Source organism: Amblyomma mixtum, chromosome 1 (assembly GCF_055824585.1).
Source record: "Amblyomma mixtum isolate Tamu chromosome 1, ASM5582458v1, whole genome shotgun sequence".
Taxonomy (NCBI): domain Eukaryota; kingdom Metazoa; phylum Arthropoda; class Arachnida; order Ixodida; family Ixodidae; genus Amblyomma; species Amblyomma mixtum.
The window spans coordinates 217,239,212-217,263,815 of record NC_143012.1 but is presented as its reverse complement, the minus strand read 5'-3'; the positions used below and the strand labels follow the sequence as shown (position 1 = coordinate 217,263,815).

The 24,604-nt window shown below is 44.8% G+C and overlaps 1 long non-coding RNA gene across 2 annotated transcripts; it reads right to left on the bottom strand.

Moving 5' to 3' along the window:
* Positions 1-12,191: 12,191 nt before the first annotated feature.
* LOC149370894 (uncharacterized) lies at positions 12,192-23,864 on the bottom strand. 2 transcript variants are annotated; one of them, XR_016286285.1, is made up of 4 exons: positions 23,426-23,864; positions 22,661-22,750; positions 18,708-18,760; positions 12,192-12,650 (listed from the first exon to the last, which is right to left on the bottom strand). It is a non-coding gene; the product is annotated as an uncharacterized LOC149370894 (long non-coding RNA). The 2 variants fall into 2 exon arrangements; XR_016286284.1 differs by lacking the exon at positions 18,708-18,760.
* Positions 23,865-24,604: the final 740 nt, after the last annotated feature.

Below are 24,604 nucleotides of genomic sequence, written 5' to 3'. Positions count from 1 at the left end.
TAAATACTAATTAAGGAAAAAATAGAAAATGACCATTAACGCTTTCGCGTCTTACCCTTAAGGAGGAGCCTAAGTACCCCCTCAATTTTTGTGCCCTCTTATCCCTCTCTTATTCCCTCTTATCCAGTTATCTCTGGAGCACTGTTCCGTGACAGCCATCGGCAAAGTTCCACGCATGCCTTGCTCATGCGTAAATCGAGTAGTCGCATCCCCATTAGAATAGTCCGCTATCAGGTACTATGCTATTCCAGTGTTAGAATACGCTAATCAAGCCTAATGCGTGGCCATAGTTAAGAGATATAGTGTACGCCGAGGTTTAGCTGGTTTAGCCGAGATTTTAGCGGGTAACTTGTCACACTGTGTCGTTAAGAGAGTCCGCACAAACACACTAGCGCGCCCAGCGCCTTCTGTAGAGGAAATAAAAATAAAAAATTAAGTGTTTTTGAGGAACTGAAAGTCGCAGTAACCGATTCACTTCTTGGTGGATACCTCAACCACGCCGTGATGGAAGCGAGGAAGGAGGGAGCGTAAGAAGAAAGAGGTTCCGTAGTGGAGGGCTCCGGAATGATTTCGAGCACCCGGGGATCTTTAACGCGCACTGGCATCACACAACACGCGGGCGCATTCTAATAGATTCCGCTGCTAGTTTCTGTAGCGAGCTCTATTTGGCTCTGTGGTGTTAACCACGTCGAGGCGCAGCGCCTGTTGGCAGCCGCAAAAACAGATTACAACGGGCGAGGATTGCGCAATCGGTTGAGTCACAGCGGTCAACGCCGCTGCTGGCAATGCGTTGGCACTGATTTTCGCAGAGCTCATAATTTCACCCGCTCGAACGAGCTCTACTTGTAACCTGACAAGGCGTGCGAGCATTCTTGCGGGCTAAAAAAAAATGAAGAAACTGCTGAGTGCGCAGTTTGTTATCAAAAGCCGGGCATTCTTTATCGCGGCTCCTGCCGCTATAGCGGATGTGCAAGTGACTCAACCCATTCATCGTGTCGCCGGCCGTCACGAGAGGAAATGACTGTACGCTCCCGACCTACTGCTTCGCTGCTTATATAGGAGGCATACCGTATTGCTGAAACTCCTTTTGCAACCTCTTGTTAGATAAAACATATCCCAGAGCTCAGGAAGGTCTGCTCCACTTGCAGTGAAGTTGCACTCGATGAAACGGAACAGCGTTTTTTTCCAGTTCTTCTCATACAGTTCACCTAAAACGGGGGAGGTTTTTCATTTCATTGAGTGTTTTCGTACCGGCTTTGTTTTTACCCGGTTGTGATACTTCTGCTGAAACCAAAAAAAAAATCAGGCCTGTCGTAGTATCAATGGAGAGGCACACATATTCAAAAGTACTGCTGTATGAGTAAAATGTATGAAAAATGGAGCGAGCGCCAATACTTACTACGAGTCCCTCATAGCCTCAGTCGCTTTGGGACGTTAAACCCCAAAAAACCAAACTTATTAGGATCGCAGGATTTGGGAGTTTACCGAATAATTAAGCTTCACGCGCAACACGGACTTATCACTCTGTCTGGCTGTGTCTCTCTTAGTTTGGAGGCTTCGAAACAATGTTCTGTGCACTATTACATTGTTGTACTATTTGAAGCAAAAATGCGTAGGATTAGCAAGCCCTAATACATTATACCGTTCTAATGAAGCTCACCACACAAATCTCTTTCTTTCAGACGTAAGCACAGAATATATTCCTCGTAAGTTCCTAAGTTCTGCAAACTTTGCCAAACGTTTAAACATGCATTAATGGTCTATCTTTACTCTTTCTGTTCGCAGCCACACCCCCTTTATATGACACACCCAACGTAAGTAATAACATAAAAAATGCAAGCATTTGCAAGCGACGACAGTAAACCGGAAGATACGGCCGTGTTAGGGTTGCACAGTCTCTTCGTAACCGACTGCGCACTGTTGAAAGCACAGGATTTTTTATTTCAGAAGCAAAGCCTGAAGCAGTCGGGTTCAGCTGCCAGATCTCACGGGCGATATTTCTACTGGAACACTGCGAGCCTGCGAAGTTCCCCGTAGAACCCTTATTGTATCGAAATTCTACTCTCTGATTTGTCCAAAAAATTGCGAAGACACTTAGGCAACTTGTGTGCTTACAGGCGAAAGCCGAGGACACTATGCAGTGACGACTTCCGGTGGATGTGCACGTCAAACCGTTCCCCTATATAATATCGATAATCGATAACCAAATTATATCGATAACCAAATTATACATCTTTCAGGGACCTTAAGTGTTAATTACGCTTATTTACACATTTTTTCATCTAATTTGACACAAATCCGACATTTTTCCGACCATTCTGTGACAATTTTCACTATGCCTTGACGACTTCCGGTGGATGTGACGTCACATCATTTCCGTGGCTATATCGAAGTCCGCGCTACTTCTACGCAATTTCGACATCTTTGCCTATAATTAATTAACTAATCACTCTACAGTCATCAACTTGACTTCTAGGCTCATTTTTTCCTCCTCTATCTGAAGCAAGCTTTTTTTTTTCTTCTGTCTTTTTTAGTTCCCGAGTTAAACGCGTGTGACACTTTGTTAACGGACGGACGACAGTATGAGCCATTAAAGGCTTTCGCATTAAACGTAGTAGATGACTCTTAGTGCATTTTTGGCATTCACGCGTTCTGCCCAGGGATTCTCAAAACACGTTTAATAGGGCACAAATAAGCTGCCACGAGCTTCCGATAGTTTAGTGCCAAGGTATTGGGCGGCAACACCACTATGTAACCTCCCTATTAAAGCCACTAGTCATGACCGAGCTCCGTAGCTTGTTGGGTCAGACAAGCGTAGCTTCCACCATGAAAACAACGAACGTTGTCTGTATGCTGACCTGCTAAAGGAGTTTAGCTCTGTGAAAGTCGGGCTTAGCGTTAACCATTCAGGCACCGTGTTCAAGAACCTCCTCGCCCACATGACCTGGCCGAACACACTGACCACATGGAAGCTCAATACTCGAGGGCACTAGCAATACGGAACCTTCGTGACGTGCTTTGTGAGCTTTTTCCGTTATTGGCAGCTGATGAGAACAGGTATAGCTTCCACAAAAACGCCCATTTTTAATGAGAAGTTCTGTAGGCTCCTATTGGGCCCGTCCACCGCAAGCTTAGGTGTCTATACAGGGTGTGTTTTTTTCTTAAACCGTTTACAGATTTGGTAAAAGTTGAGGGGAATACCCCACGGTGGAGTAGATTTGTAATAAGGGAGTAATTACTCACTGACATCCACCCGAGCGCAGCAATACGGCTACAAAGAAAAGCTAAGCAGCTTTCTCAGAAACTTTGCCGATAAAATGAAAAATTCGTCCTGATCCGGCGTTCGAACCCGGGACCATCGCTTCACCGGAGCAGTCTCTCTACCAATTGAGCTAACCGGTTCGCCAAGGTTATGGTAGGGCGAGAGCGAATTTATCAGTAACTCGAAATGGGAACTGTGTTGGTTTTAAAAATAGATTTAAAGATTTTTGAAAAGAAGGCGCTGATAGTATCATGAATGCCGCCTTCACGGAATGTATATTCGGCTCGGAGCGCACAAGGTAAGGAAATAGCGGTCAAAGTTAATTAGTTAGCCAACTTTCGTTAATTATCTTTTCAACTCTTCATTTTACACTGCATATTGATTTCTCAGTTTTGGAGACTGTAATTAGTGAAAACAAATACAATTTGCAGCATGTCCCTAAGTGTAACAGGTATTGAGATTCGCGATTGAATTTTCAGCCTTTTCGGATTCGATTCGGGAATTGGGGCCGCCGCCGTGGCTCAGTGGCTATGGTGCTCGGCTGCTGACCCAAAAGACGCGGGTTCGATCCCGGCCGCGGCGGCTGGAATTTCTTTGGAGGAGAAATTCTAGAGGCCCGTGTACTGTGCGATGTCAGTGCACGTTAAAGAACCCCAGGTGGTCGAAATTTCCGGAGCCCTTCACTACGGCGTCTCTCATAGCCTTAGTCGCTTTGGGACGTTAAACCCCACAAAACCAAACCAAACCGATTCGGGAATTGAACGCTCGGAGAGCGGCGGAAATCCCGCCCACGATACTACGTAAGAGATTGACGAAATGATGACGACAATGGACGGCACCAAGGCTATATAGCTGCGACTGCGGCAGGCAGGCGCTCGAGAAGAGCGCATAGTCACTGCTTCCGTGGGCATCATGCGCTCTTTTTCGTCATTGGCATTGAACTTGGAGCAGGTTTCCTGCCATCAGCGGCTTCAAAAAATCGGCGCGGTGATAACGCGCAGCATATCTTTTTTCCGCTCTGGCTCGGCCAAGAAAGGAACGGTGTGCAAGTTGTTTGCTTGTGCGTTATTATTCTTTATCCAAAGTAATTTCAAAACACGTGAACTGATGGCAGTTGCCCCTTCGTAACTACGTGGCTAGGTTTTATGCATCAGTAATGCTCAAAGTGCTTGCCTTCAACCGCCACGCATGCCATGAATCTCTCCTTCATGGACTGCAGCACTCGTTTCACAACCGGCGGGGGTATATTTGTACATGTCCTGATGATTATTTGTTTGAGGTCTGCCACGTCTTCGGGTTCAGTTGCGTAGACTTCGTTCTTGACGTAACTCCAAGGAAAGAAGTCTAATGGATTTAGGTCGGTTGACATAGGTGGCCAGAACATGATTCCGCCGCGCCGAGAACGTGATTGCACGCGACGAGAAGTGCGCAGGCGCCCCGTCGTGCTGAAACCACTAGCCGTGGACTTGACGGGATCTCGGACATGAAGACGCTGACAGCAAATGCTCGCTGTGTATGACTTTGCTGTTGGATTTTCTTCCAGAAAGTACGGCCCCACTACTCGATTTGAGCAAATGCCACACCAGACATTCACTGACCACCGGGCTTGGTGGTGGTGTTCCCGGAGCCAGTGCGGGTTCTGATCGGACCAGTAATAGGCGTTGTGTACTACATTGACTTCCCCATTATAGCAAAAGTGGGCCTCGTCCGTCCACAGAACTTTCCGAAAAAAGTCTGTCTTCGTCACATTTGATCAACACCCAGTTGCTGAATTCATACCGCTTTTTATAATCGGCTTCACTAAGATCCTGGTGCAGTGATATGTGGTAAGGATAAAAACTATTTCTTGAGCACTTCCAGACTGAAAAGCGGGAGGATCCAACGGCTTCGGCGATTTGGCGGATGCTGGCTTCGGGGTATGCACGAACGTGGGCGAAAACATTTATCTCGAATTCTTCACTCAGGATAAATTTCCCTTCCTTGAGCGAGAGAGAGAGAAAAGGACGGAAAGGCAGGGAGGTTAACCAGGCGATGCCCAGTTGGCTACCCTACACTTGGGGAGGGGAACAAAGGGGAAAAAAGGAAAAATAGCGGCAAGGAAATGAGTTGTCTAAGTGTTCAGCGACCACTATGTCACAGAAACAGAGGGCGCGCACTGAAAACTTAGATTATAGGCGGGAATGCAACCCCGAGTCCCTTAAGAAAGTCAGGAGCGCTTTCACCGCTTTCCGTTGTCTGGAAGGTTGTGTCCAAGGCCCCAGAGCGTTAGACTCTGTTAAAGGACGCGAGTCCAAGCGGAGCAGAGAAGCACTTAGGAGACCGCGCTCTCGCTCAAAACGAGGGCAGTCACAGAGGAGGTGGCTGATCGTTTCGTCACAACCGCACTGGTCACACGCAGGAGAGTCAGCCATTGCGATGAGATGGGAATAGGCGTTTGTGAACGCCACTCCCAGCCACAGGCAGCACAACAGCGTAGTATCACCGCGGGGGAGGCCGAATGGTATATGATGTTGGAGCAAGAGGTTGAAGTGATGCGAGCGGGGTGTCCAACCTCCAGGGGCAGACCACGACGTTACAGTCAGGTTTCGGGCGAGCAGTTGAAGGTGCCTTGCTGCGTCAGCTCTTGTCAGTGGTATATCCCTTCCTTGAACGAAACACAAATCCTGTAGTCCTGAACAGTTTGTGCATTTTAGCGAACATTGTATGTGATGGAACCGGGCGGCCTGGATTCTCGGAGGCGTATAGTCTTGAGGCGAGCGTTACCATTCGTTTCTACACAGGCGACAACCATCTGCACCGTATTGGTCAACGGTTATAGCGGTTGCAGCTGCCCTGCCATTCCAACGCGAATTAAGAGTTCATATGTATATATAGTATTGCGGCAGACTTCTTCATTCTGTTAAATGGACACTGAACCAAACTTTTTGAGCTCCTCTTTTACATGTAAACAAGAGCTTGACCGCTAAAATTGATAAATGCGGCAAGCATTTCTGCGAGAAAAGGCGGATAGCGCTTTTTCTATTTTTTATTTCGCTATTTATTGCCGTACCGTTGCACGTGGCGGCCGCCTGTTAAAGCTGCGATTAGACGTCATTACAACCGCGCGCCCACTGTTCCCACAGGAACACAATTGCCATCGCTACTCGCGGGTTTTGCCTATTTTGCGTCGGCTGCGTCGGAGGTTGGGAGCCTTATCGCTTGGTCTACCCAAACTGCAGTGCGACATCGCGCTTCGATCGAGTGACGCGACCGGTTGCCTGTTGGACGATCGAGGGTGTCATGACGTCACGCTCTTCACCTCGCGCCGGCCGGAAGGGCTTGGCGCGCGCTCATAAAACATCGAAAACAAAACCATCCGCTGAAAAATGTGCGAAGTGACGACTATACTTCAGTGTAATCACATTCCGAGAATCCATTTTCAGCGTTTTTGTTCAATTTTGATTTTGCTTCAGTATCCGCTTTAACAGAATCGACAGCCAGCAACGGACCAGTGCAGGTTCCAGCGAAAAATAATAAATCGTAAGCCGATAAGACACCGTTCCTTCCTTGTGCGAGCCAGAGCGGAAAGGGAAATCTTGCGCGTTATCACCGCGCCGATTTTTCGAAGCCGCTGACGGCAGGAAGCGATATTGTTAAGGCTCCCGTCTCGCAGAAAATCCCGTGTCATCGCCGGTGCTGGTGGAAAAGGCAGGAAACGTGCTACTCACGGAGGCAGTGACTATGCGCTCTTCTCGAGCGCCTGCTAGGCTGAAAATTGAATCGCGAATATCTCATCTGTTGCACTTAGGGACATGCTGCAAATTATATTAGCTTTGAATCTTTCGGTTCGGTTTATGGGGTTTAACGTCCCTAAGCGACTCAGGCTATGAGAGACGCCGTAGTGAAGGACTCCGGATATTTCGACCACCTGGGGTTCTTTAGCGTGCACTGACATCGCACAGTACACGGGCCTCTAGAATTTCTCCTCCAAATAAATTCCAGCCGCCGCGGCCGGGATCGAACCCGCGTCTTTCGGGTCAGCAGCCGAGCACCATAACCACTGAGCCACCGCGGCGGCGCTTTGAATCTAACTCTTTCAATACTGTGGTTGCAATATTCAGCGTCAAGTTAAGAGTTGAAAAGATAATTAACGAAATTTGTTCAATTAGATAAATTTGACCGCTATGTCCTTGCATTGTTCTCGCGGTGCCGAATATGCATTCCTTGAAGGCGGCATTCACGATACTATTCGCGCCTTTTTTTTTTGTTTGTTAATTCGGTAAACGGCTGAAAGAAACACCCTGTATATGGTCATAACACGCGTTTATTTGTTCGCCGTTCCCAACTGATTCACTTACGAGGAAAGCATTTCAAAGAGCGCTTCCTTTCGTCTGTGTTCCTCTTTTGCAGGGATCCGCTGTGCTGCTGGAGACGTAGGCGTCACGTGGAAAGGATATTGTTTTTATCTTGCGCTTTTACTCTTGTGTTACCAGACATTATTTTTTACCAATCCGTGCTAGCGTATGCCAATTAAAAGCATAGATTTATCTTTCTACGTTGTGACGTAGGTGCATGGTTTTGTAGGCTTTCTCTCTAATGCGGCTGTGCGACCGAATACTTTTCAATAAAAAAAATTACATAAATAGAATTGCTGCGGGCACAGCTGCCATTGATGCGTTTGATAATGTTGATAACGTTTATTTTTTGTACACACTGCGAAAGACTGGAATGACTTTCCCGGTCACGTCGTGTCCGTAATATGACCCATCGCAATTCAAATCATCAATTGAAACAATTTTATGCTCTGTAACCCACTCCCTCATGTAATGCCCTAAATAAATAAATTTATTGAAACTACAGGCGAAGCTGTTTACTTTGCAGAAAAAAAAAGTGTCGAGAGTTGCTGTTGTGAACTTGATAAGAAGAGCTCCAGAAAATGCCAGCCAGAAATCAATACATCGAAAGCAATATCGGCTCTATCAGCGTCATTCCTGACAAGTGAGTACACGTATCTCGTGTTTCGCACTGACAGAGACACGCCAGACTTCTGATGATAATGAACACTCAGCTTCGCAGTTCTGAGGGACCTTTTCAGTTTTATCGAGCTGCGCAAGATTCTAGCTCAGCTGCACGATTCATTTCAGCTGTTCCGACCATGCACTATTTCTGCACTGCCCACTCAGTTGTGCTGGATTTGAACGCATTTTGCAACCCCGGTAAGTCTGCCAACATAATACTTGTTTTCTGGTAGATATTTTGCGCCTAACTGATACAGAAAAAAAACGCTGAACATGCGCGTAATGGTAGGCAGACGAAGCGCCTAACCAGAATAACCAGAATGACGGGAAACAGTGGAGCAGATAAAATATATATGTGCATAAAAGCGCGTCATGTCCTATGCATTAAAATTAGTTGAACGTACGCACTCCGTGTGCCTGGCGTTCTGTACATGTTCTGTACACATGTTTTCTGTATCTTCTTAGCGCGTTATCTCCACTATGGAGCACCAACTAGCCCCCGCTCTTGCCTTGTACTTTTTTCGCATCGTCCCTGTCTGAAGAGGCGATTGCTGTTTATCTTTCGCACATTTTAGTCTATTTCACTGCATTGTGGCCGAATGCCAGTAGACACCCGTTAACTGTGAAGGAACCTACAGTTAACTCCGGATAAATTTAATTTAATCTATATGACCTTGTCCTCCTTGCTTTTTCGTACTGCTAATAAGAGAAACCAACGCGATAAAACGAAGTTCTTTATCGGCGATAAGCGATCCACGGTAGAGCGCTGAATATGGAGCACTTGAGGATGTCCGTCGCATGCAGATAGCCTTATAAGGATCTTCAGCCTAAATAAAACGTCGTGTTGGAGACGGAGGGGCCCTTGAGTTGACTGACTCGTTCAGACCCGCAGGACCCGGCTCCGAAGGACGGTGTCGAACTCCGTTATGGAGGAAACTGAACAGCAAGTATAATAGTACATTCGAGATAGGAGTGTTTCGGTTGCAAAACAACATCCCGGTAAATGCGCTTCGTATTCTCCAGACCTTTGACTGGGGAACAAAGTTCGCAGAACGATGTCCAATCAGGTGGGCAGATGTGGACACTGGTGGTACCACCCACGGCAGGGGGCGGTGCTGATGCTCTCGCTCTCTCGCAACTCGGTCGATGGAAGGCGGTAGAGACAGAGTCATCAAACACTGATGTGTCGCTTTGACCACTGCCGTTCGTTGCCTCCGTGGGAAAGGAATTTCCCGCAGTCTCCCAACAGGTACTCACTCCTCCGCCGGATATCCGAAACACGAGACCTCTGTCGAGGACACAGCCGTCTCAATTACCAGCAACAGCTTGACCTTTCGCAACAGCATTCCATCCGGTGACCCGAGGGCAGACTCGGACACTTGACACCGCCGCCGCCGTCGTCTTTGCTTCCGCCGCTTCTGCCGCCGTCGCCAGTCCTCACCGCCTGGCAGTAATTCTTCCCAGGCCCGTGTTCTCCGATCTTAACAGTCGTCAGCTTCTGCGTACCGTGTTCTCATGTCGGCCCCAAAGAGCTATCAAGGCAGGCATGACCAATAAGGGCGATAAAAACGTTTTGACATGAGGTGTGTTTTAAGAAAGCATGTTACCTTACCGCTTAGCCTACCCTATATGATACGGTGGATTTTCCTTGTTCTAATTCTGAACAGTAAGAAAGGATTTCTTTCTCATTATTACAGTGTGCACTGTATAGAAGGCGTGCCCACAGTAGCGCAACCTCCGGGAGGAATTCTGTGTTTTCTTTTATAAAGTAAGTGGAAGTGGTCTTGTGCGTTTCCTAATTAAAAGAAATTGGCAGGTAGAGAAAACATTTCAAGCATACCAACTAGAGGTGGCGTTTTGAAAAAAAATATTAGGTTATAAAACAACAGAGAATGTTTACTACATTTGAATCAGAGCGAAAGCACGGATTTGTGCTAGGTAGAAGACAACGGTGAGCAGGCAGTGCTGCGGAACAGAGCAGATGGAAGTTGAAGACGGCGCTCTCCAATGCACAGCGCAAGAGTGTGGTGCAGTTTAACTCGAGGTGTGTTGGTTTCGGTGAAAGAAAAATAAAGGCGATAGCCTAGTGCTCCCGCTGAGCTGCCCTTAAAGGAGATTTGTATGCGCAGCCGCGGGTTCGACTCTTGGACATAGATAGTGATTAAATTTCTTTTTCTCTTTTTCATGGTTTGACCTCTAACTCAGCTGAAGGTCAAATTCACACGGTCCGCGATTAAAGCCTGAGGTCCCGTACTGAAGTTTTCGCTTGAAAATAGCCATTTGTCGTCCTGTTGCAGCATCTCAAGGGTACATTCATCGCTCTCACCACTTCAATCAAGCTTTACTGCAACCATGAAAATGTTTATTATACACCCAGTCCATACAGGGTGCATGCAAGGGAATCTAATTTATACATTGGGCATACTGCCCTTCATTTTGGGGTAAAATCCGATTTTACCGGATTCTTGCACCCCGGATAGATTTCTGAAGAGTCGGGTTAAAAAGATTAGGAAAATACGCCTTCTAGGGAACATAAATTTCGTATTACTGTGAAGTGAAGATACCTTACTGTTATTAGCCGATATATTTTGCTTGTCTAAGCCTCTTTCGAAGTTTGTTGTGACGAGAGGCCAAGACATGAGTATTCGCATCGAACACACCTCTTACTAGCAATACTGTATACTGTATCAAGCGCCGGCGACGTCCTCCTCTAAGGCTGTTGCATGTTTACTAGCTGTTACCGCTACGCAAATCATTCATTTTTAACGATGGCGCGAAATGTCCCATTCTGAGCAATCCTTGAGGTTCTGGACAAGTGGCGCTATTGAGTATGTTGCGAAAGGACTACTTCAGTTTTGAAATCGTTTTTTTTTTCATCAGCCGTACGAAGGAGTATTTTTAAACTTCGCACGAAAGCCGTAACCACGGAGCGATCGCGGCAAGCATGGCGTCCATGGTGGAGCCCTCGTCTGGCACTGACCCTAATCAGCAGCGATGATGTTTTCGTGATTTCGTAGCATCGACACATGACTGTTCAGGTGCGAGTGAAACCTTTGGGCGAAAAGATGACGCGCATTCGTCTTATTTTAGTTAGGACAGATATGACTGCTCCGCCCAACCCGGACTATCGACAGGTGCCCGTCTATAACTTTCGTTTCCGCCGTTTCCGTCCTTAACGTGTTAAAATGCTGTAGAAACCACTACACTGGTTGTTACTGAAGTGCGAAAGCATTCTTCATGAAACTCACGACACAACATACTTAATTATATGCAAGGTGTCCCAGCTAACTTGGACCAAGGTTTATAAAAAAACTAAGCGTTCTTCAGAACTGAAATCAAGTGGATATTGTTAGAGTTTATCTATTGTGGCAGTAGCATTTTTTCGCTCCTTCTATTTGATTAATTAGTCGAGATAAATAAATTAACTTTCTAAATATAGCTTGAAACGTTCAGGCGTCAATAGGAAAGTTGTGGAGCTCCACAAATATTGTCCTACCCAGGCACTTCCAACGAGGTACACTGTAAAAAATAAAACACCTGTAAAGGAGTTTACAGGTGTCTATAACTCGCACCCTTGCACCCGGCCCAGAAAGGAGTTTTGTGACTTGAATACATCTTAAAGGTGGGGTGTTTCAGGAAAGAACCAGCCCGAAAATGATAAAATTTGACCCAAAGGTGCTGAGGTGTATCACACACTTTACCACCGAGCCACAGGCGTTTTACGCTTCTTACACCCCTACACCCTTCAGGAAAAAAGCATGCAATGGGTTCATAATTTGTCCCCACTTTTATTACTTTTCTTAAGCGTTCTTTAAATTTACCATTATAATGCCTAAGTAATGCAATATACCTGTATTACTGGAGCTCTTCATAGCAGTAAAAAGGCGGTGTGCACCTAAGAAAAACGTTTATTGACAAACAAATCACAAAACTGCAGAAATGTGGAAAATTTTTATTAGAACAAAACACATCCATAAAACAAGGCACAAGAAGCTTCTCCAATGAATTCCTTACTGCCATCCAAAGAACTAAAAATTTTAAGGTACAACAGCACCATACCTGCTTTTATTGGGCTTATGGTGCTGCAAGAATAAGGTTCCATAGCACTTACTCTACCTCCCAAATTTTTCAGAGCAAACAGAATGAAAAATTCATGCTTGTGCAGCCTTATATACCAGCCTGAAGAAGGCTTGAACTGTGACGCTAACTCCCAGGAATAAGCAAAAAGCAAACTTAAGGCAACTTATGCTGAACACCCATATTCCTGACATTATGGCGCAGTTGTGGAGTGAGCCGCAGTGGTAAGCCTGCTGAGTAGCCATCCTCCCTCGACGAACAGGTTCTCAGCCACCTCAGGATTGTCTTCGGTGAACAGCATACATGGTGCGAGTCTGCATTTTAGACAAAAACAGTAAAATATTTCACACCAGTTTACACTGTTCAATGTTGCTGATAAATTCCAACATATTGCTCATTAACAATGTGTTTTATTATGCATGCTAACGCTAACAGAAAGAAGAAAATCTGCCCATGTGGCGAGCAAGCACCAGCTGTTACTTTTTGAAACATTCCAAAGAGGCCACTGTGGTTTAGAAAAAATAGCTCTAAACGGCATTATACAAACAATGTTTTAGCTAAAAAGCTAGATGTTATGAAATAGAACAAAGGTGGTCAGGTCGTGCAATTAATTCTGCACGAACTGCTACAAGCTAGTGCAAACCACTGGCCTGTATGGAGGGTAAACTGACTATAAAAGGCACAAAACACCATGACAACAAAGACGAAAATAGCGCACTTGAAAATGCTTTACAATAAACCGAACAACAAGTAATGTGCAAAATTCACTGTAACAACAGAAAGCACAGTATCTGATCAAAGTCAGCAACACAACCCCTTCCATGAGAGTGGTCAGCTGCAACTAATGCAAAGCATGCATTCATTAATATATCAAGCAAGTGACATCTTGAAAGGCAGGCAACAGTGCTAAGTTAACATATCTCCCATGTCTGCAGCCAGTAAACTCAAAAATCCATCAAGAAAGATTTGCACAAGGCCACTAAACTACAAGAAAAGGAGCTGGGCCAGTTGGTGCATGAATCTTTGCAAAACCACGCAGGATAACAGGACACAGACAAGACAGGTGCAGTGACAACTGAGGAATTTATTGTTTAGTTTGCAATGAATACAGAAAGCATCATCCAAATTACAAAGAAGGAAAGTCATGGAATCGTCATTTTGTCAAATCTGTCGTGATTATTTATCCAGGTAGTCAATTTCTTTTTCCTTAGAGTTAGTGATGATGTGCTTAAACAGGTTGAACAATTCTTATGTACCATACACATCTCTTACATTTCCTCAGAATTTTACATTGTCGAAAGTGTGATACACACTCACAGTCCGATATGTGTCTTGGTAGCTTGCTACAATATCCTTTCTCAGTATTGCCGACATGTTGCATTACATAAATGTTAACATGCTGACCTTATTTCCCAACACAGGACGCTCCGCGTGGCGGATAGATCTTGTAAACTAAGCCACTGTCGCATGTCGTGAATTTGTTTCTGTGCTTCGTCTTATGCTGGGCTGTTTTTGAAGCACCTTTGCTAGGAGCATTGCATACTACATTCAGCTACTTTCTGTGAAAAAGCAAATGAAGCCACTGCAAAGAACTTCCACAAGCTGCAAAAGAAGGTCAAGCCAACAACTTGACCAAAGTAGGGCTGGTTGTGAAGAAGAGTGAGGGCCTATGCCTGAATGCCTTCTTTATGGCAAAAACACGGAACGATAACTGGCCTTTCAGAGTAATTGTCTCTGAACAAGGATCGTGGCAGCAACCCTTAGTGCAGTATCTGCAAGAATTGCTCTCCTAGCTCACCATGGAAGACCTTTTCCTGGTAAAGAAGCCAGAAGTGTCCGCATTCCTCTTGAACAGCCGTCCAGAAGGAGTGTTTTCTCATTGTCATCAAGGACTAACATTACACGCTGCCGCATTCCACCTTGTTTGAGACGGTAAGAGAAGGCATTGATTCAATGGGAGCAGCATGATTCCAGAACCAATGCAGAATTAATGCTGATAGATTCCTCGAGTTGCTAACCATCTGTTATTTTAGTTTAATTATCTGCACATACAGTGGCAAGGATTATGCACCAGTTCCTGCGTTGCACTAATTCTCATTGTCCTGCTAGCCTGTCAAGATAGCGAACTATTAAAAAGCTTTGCTTATCACCAATTTGATAATGACCTCCCAATTTTTGGACGACTTCCTAGTAATCCACAAGCTTCATAAACAAGGGCAACACAACGGCATTGTTCACATATTCAAGACCTTCTCCGAAGTCCTTGCTGGAGGTACAGCTTCTCGATTTATGGCTGCACATCAGAGGCCCATATGTACTGGTGTTATGTCCCACAGTCGAAAAAAAGACTGTTGCTACTGGCACACTAAAAAATGTCTCAAACGGATTGTGTATTGACTGTCAGTAGGAAAGCGTTGAGGCCCAACTGACATAGTTACCTGAAGCTGGTTTCCCGGATGACCTCGTCTGCAGCCTTGGCTTGAAGATAATGAAAAAAATTTGCTGATCCACCCCAACGAGGCTTCAGAAAGAACGGAAGTTAGCTGTGACGGCATATGTGCATGGTATCAGCCACGCGCAAGAGAAAGTGGTAAGGCGAGCTGGTGTGAACTTAGTAAACAAGGTGCCTAAGTCACTGTCGCATGCTGCGGATTTGACAGCCTTCTTTTATACCAGGCTGTCTTTGAAGCACCCTAGCTGGGCGTGTTGCATACTAAGTTCACACCAGCCTGCCTGACCACTTTCTTTAGTGCGTGGCTGATACCATGCACCTATGACCTTAATCACCGTGTTGCCCACTACCCTCCCGGCTTCCACGTACTCCCCTGGCTCCCTGCGCACCATGTGGGCCTGGGTGAGAAGCTGCTGCCTCGTTACGTGGGTCCTTACCGCGTCTTCTCTTCAGGCAACTGAGCAATGTGACCTATGAAATCACGTCCCTGCACTCCCGCACTGTTCCCCCGGCCCACTCCACAAAGCTCGCGCACGTCACCTGTCTTAAGCCCTACCATTCACACCACCTTAGGGCGCCCAGGGGCTGTGCTTCCTTCCGCGAGGCGGAGGGGGTAGTGCTACAGTGCAAGTTGCAAGGCGAAGAGGACGTTGTTTTGACACTGGGCAGTTGACGACAACAGGCGCGCTGCAGCTAGCACTCGGAGTGACTTGGTTTGGGGTGCCTTCTGAGTGCAACCCGTCGCGCCTGCTGCTGAGCTAAACCCCATAGTAATATGCTATGACAGCTACGTTCCGTTCTTTCTGAAGCCTTTTACAGGTAGACAGGCAAATTTCTTTATCCTGAAGCCAAGGCTGCAGATGAGGTCATCTGGGAAATCAGCTTCAGGTAGCCATGTCAGGTGGGCCTCAAGGAATTCTTGCTGACGGTCAATACACGAGCTATTTAGGATATTTTTCAGTGCGCCAGTAGCAACAGCCTTTTTTTCGACCTTGGGAAGTAACGCAAGCACATATGGGTCTCTACAAAGTACAGCCATAGATCGGGAAGCTGTACCTCCAGTGGCATTTCTTTGGTCAGCTCAAAGTTAGCAAGAACTTTGGAGAAGGTCTTGAAGATGTCAACAATGACTTTGTGTTACCCTTGGTAATGAAGCTTGTGGGTTACTAAGAAGTCGTCCACAAATCGGAAGGTCATTATCAAACTGGCGCCATGCACAGCTTTTTAATAGTTGGCTATCTTTACAGGCTAGCTGCACAATGAGAATTAGTGCAACGCTGGAACTGGTGCATACTCCCTGCCACTGTATGCACACATCATTAAACTTTACATAGGTAGAACGGAAGTAGATGGTTAGCAACTCGAGGAATCTATCCGCATTAATTCTGCGCAGGTTCTGGAATTGTACTGCTCCCATTGAATTAATGCCTTCTCTTATCGTCTCAAACAAGGCAGCATTTAGCAGCGTGCAGTCTAAGTCCTTGATCAGAATGAAATGACAACTCTTCTGTACAGCTGTTCGAGAGGAATGCGGACACTTCTGGCTTCTTCACCAGGAAGAGGTCTCCCACGGTGAACAAGGAGAGCAATTCTTGCAGATACTGCCCTAAGGGTTGCTGCCTTGATCCTTGTTCAGCGACAATTACTCTGAAAGGCCAGTTATTGTTCCGTGTTTTTGCAATAGCGAAGGCATTCAGGCATAGGCCATCACTTTTCGTCATAGCCAGACCTAATTTGGACAAGTTGTTGGCTTTACACAAGTTTTTAGGTTTCGTTCTTCCCTGTTTGGCGCTTAACCTTCTTTTGCAGCTTGCGGAAGTTCTTTGTGATGGATTCATTTGCTTTTTTTGCAGAAAGTAGCTGAACGTAGTATGCAACGCGCCAACACAAGATGAAGCACCGAAACAAATTCACAACATGCGGCTATGGCTTCGCTTACGAGATCCCTCTCTCATGCGGAGCGTCGTATGTTGGGAAATAAGGTCAGCGTGTCAACATTTGTCTAATAGAACAAGTCGGCAATACTGAGACAGGATACAGTAGCAAACTAGCAAGACATGTGTCGAACTGTGAGTGCACCCCCCACTTTCGATGATGTAAAATTCTTAGGAAATATAATTAACAGCTCATGCCGAGATATAAGAGACGTGCATGACACATAAGAATTGTTCAACCTATGGAAGCACATCATCACTAACGCCAATGAAAAAAGAAATTGACTATCTGGATAAATAAGCCCAACAGATATGACCAAATGATGATTCCATGACTTTCCTTCTTTTGTATTTTGGATCATATTTCCTGTATTTATAGTGAGCAAAGCGATAAATTCCTCAATTGTTAGTCATCGCAGTACCTGTGTGTTCCTGTCAGTGCCCTGTTACCCTGCACGCTGCTTTGCCTAGACTAATATACTATCACACATTAAGAGATGAAGTCTACATCTGGAAAAAGACCACAAGGGGTTCCAAGCTGTTTCCTTTCTGGTTCGCGTTTCCTTTCTTAGAGGCATACATGCACCATGTAGTGAACAAAAGTACAAAGTAGATAAATAGAATTGATCATCTTGCAAATATCACTACTGTAAAATGGTGTTAACAAATGGCCACATTCATCCTTAGGACAGATCCGCATTTCATCTGTCATTACATATGAAACATGAAACTATGAAGCAGCCAGGTGAATGAATACATTTTTCCCAGAAATTTACCAAAGGTACACACAGTGATACCATTCCAGTGGATCAGTTGAGTATGCTGCTCAGGAGCAGCAGTATTCATATGGGGTGAATGCTAGCAGCAAAAAATATTGGCAATGCAATACAAGTTTGCATACAAGATGCGAAATAAACGGCATGATATGGAACCATTCCAATTATGCAAGCAGAAAAAATTGCATTCAACCTACACTGCAATATTAATTGAGCTACAAAAATATTATAAAGGCTTCTTCAAATCAGCGCACAGTTGGCATTTATATGCCATTGGGTCATTCCATGCCAACTGTTCCAGGCTTAGCACTGAATCTATTTCTTTAAAAAAATTCATGGCTTATTGCATTACCTAGGCAAACATTATCCCAGCTTGTTTTAGGCGGAGTAATTTTTTCCCGTCGTGGCCGCCATTTCATGTTTGAAAGTGATAGCCAAACCTAACCTTGCAAAAAAATTTGTAAAAAGAAACGTTCTTACGCAGGACTATGAAGTTTCTGTTATATAAATTAAAGGTATTCCATATCCAATGCAGTAAATTGAACTTATTTTGTTTTAAATAAAACATGTAATAAGTACAAAATATAAAAATTTGAAATCTTTTATCAAATTTCATGTTCTCACAGTAGTTATTCTATTTTCTAAGCTGTCGAGAAGGCAAATGTGATAAAAATGTTTCAGAGAGCAAAACATGTAAGGCAAGACAGCGAAAGGATTCTAAAGTCGAGAGAATTTGCTTTTTGTGACATATTCAGTAGTCTACTACATAATGAGGTGATCTTAATTAAATTATGAAAGATAGAAATTTAAACAGTACCATTTAATGGCATTTATTTTTAGTTTATTTGGGGCTCTTTTTTTTTTAAGCGAGAAAACAATCTTACAAGTTGAGTCCCTGCGTTCAACATCGACACTGCTCAGTGCTTCCTTTTCACTCCAGCACACTTTGCCACCAGCTGTAAATTACACAAAACCAGCACTCCGCTGCACGAATACAATGGTGTGCTGGTCTTCGATGCCAGCAGCTTCGGCAATAAAGAAATCTGCTGAAGGATAGATTTACAAAAAGTAAAAATGAAGGGGCCACATGGCAGAACGGCTCTCGTTCCTCGACACAGGGAAGCACTGTTTGTGGTATGACCAATCAGAGTTAAAACCTCTACTACCATGAAAATTACTTAAACTTTTCAGTGGAATAGACTTTTTCACCTGATCACATGGGAAGAGCGCTTATGACGGCATTGGTGGAAGTGTGAGGCCCCCTGCAGCAACAGAAAGCATTCAGAGGCCACAGAAAGGTTAAATACTGATCCTCTATAAGCTGTTTACATGGGCGGAGAAAACCATTAAGAGTGTCGTAGCTATCTGGGTGCTCCAACAAATGATTCAAGAAAACAAAGGTGAACTCACTAGGCGGTTTACAAGAGTGCTACCATTAAAATAAGCATTTTTCACCACATCAAGCCTTTTTTATCTCTCTCAATGGTGCACGCTGGACATAAGTCATGCTCGAGTTCAAACTGACAAAATGTGAGCGAACATGCCAGCAGACACGTTAAAACCAAAATTTGAGGAGCATCCACATGGAGCACCGTGCAGCGAAGCTTTGTGTCACCTTGATGCCGGCTCTAGCGTGCACCGCAGTGTCGAGCAACAAGCCAGCAATGCTGGGGTTGAAGGTAGAGACTCAAATTGCGAAATTATTTTCACGCCTAAAACGAAAATTGCTCCAATTAAAATTTTAGAAATGTCACAGCCATTAGAAAATAAATGAGGCCAACCTCACTGAGCCACTGGCGGCTGAATATGCCTCAAAAATATTTTTTTTTCAGCTGACTGACATGCCTTGCATTTTTTTCATCTCTGAAACACTTTTATCACATTCTTTGCCTTTTGGATAACCCAGAAAAATAGTTGAAATGACTGTTATGAGAACATAAATTGAATAAAAAATATCAATTTCCAATATTTTTGTACCTTCTTTCATGTTTTATACATGAGTCCAATTTATTGGATATAAAAGCACGTCCTTTATTTATATGAAAAAGTTTCAGTCATGCATAAAGTGTTTATTTTTAACAAGTTTTTTGTAAGACTTAGCTTTGCTATTGCTTGTAAACATAAGACTGTGGCCACAACACGAAACTTTTTTTCTGCCAAGAACATGCTTTAAAAATCTTTGTCATGGTAATAAAATAAGCCATGATTTTTTTGTTTCTGTAGGAAATCAAGTGCAGTCGAGTACAAAAGTCTGGATAACGTGGCGTGGAATCACCTTATTCAGTATTGCACAGCAACACAATACACAGCCTACTTATCACCAGGCATATAGCAGCTTCCATATAGGCCAATAAATTGGCTGGGCTGTAAGAGGCTTCTGTAACACTAGAAAAATTACAATTACAAGTTACAAAGAGGACACCAATCTGAATCTTTACATTGTGCAGATGTATAACCGTGACACTGAGAACTCCCACTCCCCTACGCACTTGGATGGTGGTATTGTTCCTGCCAGTCTACCAAATATAGTCCCCGCAATATAATGAGTCTAGCATTTTGCCCTCTGTAGACGTGAGCAGGAAAGGAGACTTAATGCAGGTAATAACAAACATAAGCATCCTAAGAGTTTGGTAAGCTTGCTAAATTTAAGCTTGTTCGGTTCCAAAAATATGCAATAGCAACCTGAATGGTCATTCATTCAAACCATGCGAATGCAATGGGTAAAATGGCTCCACAATGTAAAAGGTTACTTTCTTGAGCTAGTCGGTACATGTTTGTCAGCATGGAGGGCACAGCATGACTATAATGGTATGAAAGAACAAGACAGACTAGGCGCTGACTCAAGACTGACGATCTTAATTGCTGCCACACAATAAACAGGTGAAAAAAGAGCATAAACATTTTTTTTCGCGACAGTTTGCCAGCTTGCAAAACATGTGGCACTGCATTAAAGATTGACTGCGAAAGGCAAAAATGCTGGTGAATAAAAACAAAAAAAAATGTTTAAAATGTAGAAGAAACTGTTACCCTGCCGTCTAAGCTGCTGAGGTAGCCTATACTCCGTCTCACAAGATGTTTGCAGCACTACGAAAGGTAGAGCTCTCTCGTCCAATCAGGATGGCGCGCACTAAATTAGTGTGTTCCTACGCGCCTGTGGCTCAATCCACCTGATGTCCAGGTGGCTTCTTTCTACCTCTAGCAGGTGGCACTTGATGTCTTTTTATTCTATTTTGGTTTGTTTTTGGACAGGCAGACGCCCGTTCCAAAGGGACTAGCCCCACTTTTTTTTTTTTGTCGCAACCTGTTCTGATCAGTTCCTCTGTTGTCGCGAAGCCACCTGCTTCGCCTGCTTGGGGAAATAGCGCACTGTCGATGTAGAGCACACAGGAGACACAACAGACTCGACCGACGCCATGTTGGAAAGTGGCAACGCATCACTACCTCGCAGCAGGCCTCCGCAGAGCTGTGTCCGTATGGGCTTTGTCTGGTAATATCACCAGTGATTGAAACACTCCCTACCATTTAAATATACCTGTCCAAACCATGTTTTTAGTTGCAATGCTTATTGTTTTGATTAATAGTCATACGCTCCTCAAATATTCGAGGGACTATTTTCTGCGTTTCTGCAGTCCTGATTGGACGAGAGAGCTCTACCTTCCGTAGTGCTGCAAACATCTTGTGAGACGAAGTATAGTTCTTTGCATCTGAGCACAACAGAATGTTTGCAGATGCATTTGTCTTGCTCCTGACGGATAAAACGCATCAACAACAATCTCCCGCGTGTGCTGGTCCTTATGCGTGTACAGTATGGTTGTACGGCTGAAAGCAGAGGTGCAGTTTTCACACGACAGCCAATATTTGACCATATTGCTTTCAGGAGGTGGTTTTAAGGGGCTCTTGTGTTCGCTCAGACAGTCGTTTAGACATGTTCTGTTTGACTGATAGAGCACGTTCCGCGGGATAGCTCACTTCTGTGCGTCACATTTTTGGGGCACTTGTACATAAGAGAATTCTCGGTTCTTTTCGCATTCTGCAGGTGGCAACCCTTCACGGTTGACACTCTTGCGGAGACATTGCAATTTGCTTGGAGCAGAGAATACTACTCGCACACCAGGCCTAGCTCCTATTCTTTTCAAATTGTGAGACACTCGTGGAAAGGACGCGTTCACAAGCAGAAGTACACAGGACTGTGTACTTCTCCTGTTTGTGAACACATACTTTTTGAGAGGAGGAGATTAAGACATTATGTGGTAGCGCACTTTTTATCACCAAATGCTAGTACCAAGTTCGCAGGGATATGGTAGCCGCAGCTGGCAAAGGACTGCCTTTGCCCTGCAGTGGGTGTAATCAGGATGATGATGATGATGACGAGAAAACTACGTTTAACGACACTCAAACTGGTTTGCAATAACCCCATGCTGACAACGAACTAGCAAGGATGTACAAATAAATGAGGGCATGGTTAGGCTATGGTGGTGAAATAAAACGCACACTCGCCAAAAGATGGTTTATAAAAAAAAACTTAGTTTGACGTTTCGGGACCCGTACGGGTCCCTTGTTCACAATGAATGATGGACGGAATGGGCCGCTCTTATATGCGCACTTGACAACGCAGTGAGTGGGCGTAGTTATCCGGGAGATTACCCTTCGTCCTGTTAATGACATGATCCGTGGTGTGTATATAAAAAGATTCTAAAAGCAGTCGTGACGATGTGGGTTTCATGGTATCTAATATTGTGGCGTTCTCCCAATCAATGGTGTGGTTCTTTTCTTGAGCATGCTCTGCCAGCGGGTTCGATGAGGTGCGACATTTGTTGACGTCGTTTTCATGTTCTCTTAATCTTCTTCTGAAATCGCCTGATTCGCCAATGTATGATGCATCGCAGTTTTTGCAGGGGATTTTGTACACCACTCCGGGGAAACGTACGGGTCCCAAAACGTCAAACTAAGTTTTTTTATAAACCATCTTTTGGCGAGTGTACGTTTTATTTCACCACTATGCCTCTCCCTCGCCAGACAGGATTCTGTCGAACCCTTGATTATGGTTAGGCTATGTACCCTGTTTCATGAAGCAGCCTGATGAAGGAAAGAAGGGAAAATGGCCCAAAAAAGAACCTAGCATACAACATAAAAAGAAGCTTGCAGCAAGAACTAAAACACACCTTTGCTTCCATACTGCTCGTGAATATTTGCCAGCGGCAACAAGGTGCAAGCTGTGGCTGTGGACTCCCATGTGGATGTAGATGTTTCCCCTGCAGACATCCATTTAATACCATCACGATTAGAGGCCGCCAAAATTCAGAAATTAGGTTACTACGGCCAAACAATGAAGCTTTTAAAAGCTTGAAAAAGCAAGCTAAATATACCTAGCTGGCACAGCACTGGATTCTTTAATCTGGATGCCGTTCTAAAAACAATTAAAAACCAAAATAGATAGCAGCGTCAACAAATTTATGCAAAAACATGGCCTGATGCACAAACGATCAGTGGTCAGCGCCTGCAGCACACAAAATTGAAAGCTTATCTCAGACGTCACGCTGACGCAACGCATTTTACGCACAGATACGGAATAGACCTTACGCACGGGCGGAAAAATTACCACGTGCAGATAAACCGTAGGACAAGGAATTTGACGAAATAGCGTTAAACGGCTTTAAATTTGACAGAACACACATACTAGAGCTCTTAAGTAGCATGGGGCAGTACTCTGCAACATTCGTTTCGTCAAAACAAAAACAGCCCTGAGTAGAATCATTCTCGGCGAACTCTGTTCAGTGCTGCTTCTCTTCCTGGATACATGGAAAGAGCTGCCTGTCTGCAGATCTTGGCACTTTGGTACTAGAAGCGGCAAGTCTTGAGGCCGCTCTTCCATAAAATATGCTTTGAATAATGAACACCAGCATGCATGAAGACATAGTATTGCTTACCATTCGAGGCAGGTGTGTAGTCGTGCCGAGCTGATGAAGTACGTCTCCAAGTCACGGCAACGCCAGTTTTTCATTAACGCCGACTTCAGGACGTTTCTACATTACAAAATGCATTCTGGTGCATAAACACGCGCACATTATAACTTCGCCCGTGATTTCTGATATCAAACCTTTAAAACGTGAGCGAGCGCCGGCCTTTCTGCCAATCTACAACAAAAACGCATTCGGCAGAGCCTCCAAAGTGTGCTTCTGTTCCGATACGTGAGATACGAGTACTTGGACAGCAGTGAACGAACCTACGCACTACTCCAGTTATATATGCACAAAAAACACTTCAGTTCAACGCGGTACCTCGAAAAACGCGGTCGAAAACGCAGTTCACGTCAACTGCTGAAATCCGCACACCACGACCGACGCCACACCGTACACAACAGGCAGGAAAAAATCAACAAAGGCCCGACGGTACCGATTGCCGCCTAGCGGCGGAAATGTAGTTTCACTTTCAGTTTTACTTTCAGTTTTGAATTCAGTTTATTGGGTTTTTTACAGTGCGTACGGAAGCTAGAATGTATTTGCAGCATCGGAACAGCATACGCAACGATTGCCAACCGTTACCAGTTACGGAAAATGCGAAGTGATTAAATTAGATATATTTCTTCGTATTCAAAAGTTACCATGAATTGGCCCCCTTGCCGTTTCTTTCTTTTTACGTTCACTCCAGCGGCTGCATTTCGATGGTGGCGAAATATATATAAAAAAGTGTAGCCTATATCGTCGTCGAAAGTGGAGGGAGCATGAAATGTATGGCAGTCACGGCGTAGCATATTTTGGGACGGCACCCCCACCGTCAAGCGGCACCTTTCAGGGCATTCGTGGTGAGGAGGCTCAGAGAGGTAGAAGATGAGCGGGAGGGCGCTATGTTATGATGGATAGGCATAATGCTCCAAGGCCTGTGGCATTGCTTTTTATAAACTTAAATTAATCAACAAAACGCAGCGGTGATTGAGAGCAACACATAAGGCCGAATGCCGACTGCAAGGTCTGATCGCGACAGATTTTTCTGCGGTCCAGTAGACCTTCAGCTCCCTTGGCGCTCTCATGGGCCCGCACAGCGTGCTTCCACTCGCGGCGCGCCTGTTACGAGATCAGCGGGAGGATCGAAATGTTCGCTTAAGGTTC